Source organism: Myotis yumanensis, unplaced genomic scaffold, assembly GCF_028538775.1.
Source record: "Myotis yumanensis isolate MYYU_CA2020_CCGP unplaced genomic scaffold, mMyoYum1.0.hap1 SCAF_3, whole genome shotgun sequence".
Classification (NCBI taxonomy): domain Eukaryota; kingdom Metazoa; phylum Chordata; class Mammalia; order Chiroptera; family Vespertilionidae; genus Myotis; species Myotis yumanensis.
The window spans coordinates 14631736-14633204 of NW_027223754.1; the positions used below are offsets into that span (position 1 = coordinate 14631736).

General features: G+C 41.2%; 1 pseudogene; it reads left to right on the forward strand.

The window, feature by feature from the left end:
• The first annotated feature begins 218 nt into the window (after positions 1 to 218).
• LOC139004859 (large ribosomal subunit protein eL21-like) lies at positions 219 to 697 on the forward strand (annotated as a pseudogene).
• Positions 698 to 1469: the final 772 nt, after the last annotated feature.

A 1469-nucleotide genomic window follows, 5' to 3' on the forward strand; every position in this document is an offset into this window, starting at 1 on the left:
CTTTAATCAGTTCCAGATGATTATCAGTTTTCATATGTTTGTATTATCAAATATTATGTATTTTTCATTGTGTTGCTTCTCTCATTTCCTCTTGGAATTTAGATTATGTCATTATTAGACTACCTCACTCTATCTTCCAGTTCTCATTATACTAATAGGAAACAAGAAATAAATAGCCCTTTCGACCAGAACCTCCATTTTTCCAGTAATTTGTCAAAATGACTAACACAAAGGGAAAGAGGAGAGGCACCCGCTATATGTTCTCTACGCCTTTTAGAAAACATGGAGTTGTTCCTTTGGCCACATACATGTGAGTCTACAACAGGGTGATATTGTGGACATCAAGGGAATGGGCATTGTTTAAAAAGGAATGCCCCACAAATGTTACCATGGCAACACTGGAAGAGGCTACAGCGTCACCCAGCATGCAGTGGGCATTGTGAACAAGCAAGTTAAGGGCAAGATTCTTGCCAAGAGAATTAATGTACCTATTGGGCATGGTAAGCACGCTAGGAGCCGAGACAGCTTCCTGAAAAGTGGGAAGGAAAGTGATTAGAAAAAGAAGGAAGCCAAAGAGAAAGGTACCTGGGTTCATCTGAAGTGTGAGCCTGCTCCACTCAGAGAAGCACACTTTGTGAGAACCAGTGGGAAGGGGCCTGAGTTACTGGAACTCATTCCCTATGAATTCATGGCATGATAAGTATGAAGAAAAAAAGACCTCTGTACTGATAAAAATGTTTCTCTTAATTGAGTAGAAATGTGATGTCCCTTCCCCTCCCCCCCAAAAAAATAAAGAAAACTTTTGTCTTAAAAAAATAAAAGAAATTAAATGAATAACACACCCAAATTGGACAAATTCAAAGAGAAAGATGTAGCATATAAAAATGCCTATTTAAAAGTTGGACAGATGAAGGGACCATGAGCCTTCATGCAGCAATCAAGTCAGTTAGGATGAATGAGTTAGCAGCTTAGGCCACAAGGAACAAGAAGATGAAGTGGGTCCCAGAACTCAGAAAGACACGGAGCTGTGTATTGCAGGCCATTTTGAGACAAGCAAGAACATTTTGGGGAAGGGTAAAGCTAATGAAGGCAACTAGTCAGAGGATTAATTATCCTTGTCATTCTTCTTCCTTCCTCTAATTCATTACCAGTGCTCCCCACCAATTGGCTCCAACTCAAAGTAGAGGGCATGGGATATCGTCCATACAAGTGAGCCTGAGACAGAGACTAAGACAGAAAATTAGTGCTGAGATTGGAATGCTGCTGTAATAAATACCAAAAAATGTGCAAGTGGCTTTGGCACTGGGTAATGGGCAGAGTCTAGAAGATTCTGGAGATGCATGTTTGAAAACACCTACACTACTGTGCACGAAATGGTGAAGGAAAGCTGGTGAGGCCTCAGAAGAGGAGCTCTGGAGAGAAAGTCTCAGTCTTCTTAGTGTGGAGAGCAGCTACAGCGTTTGGACAGG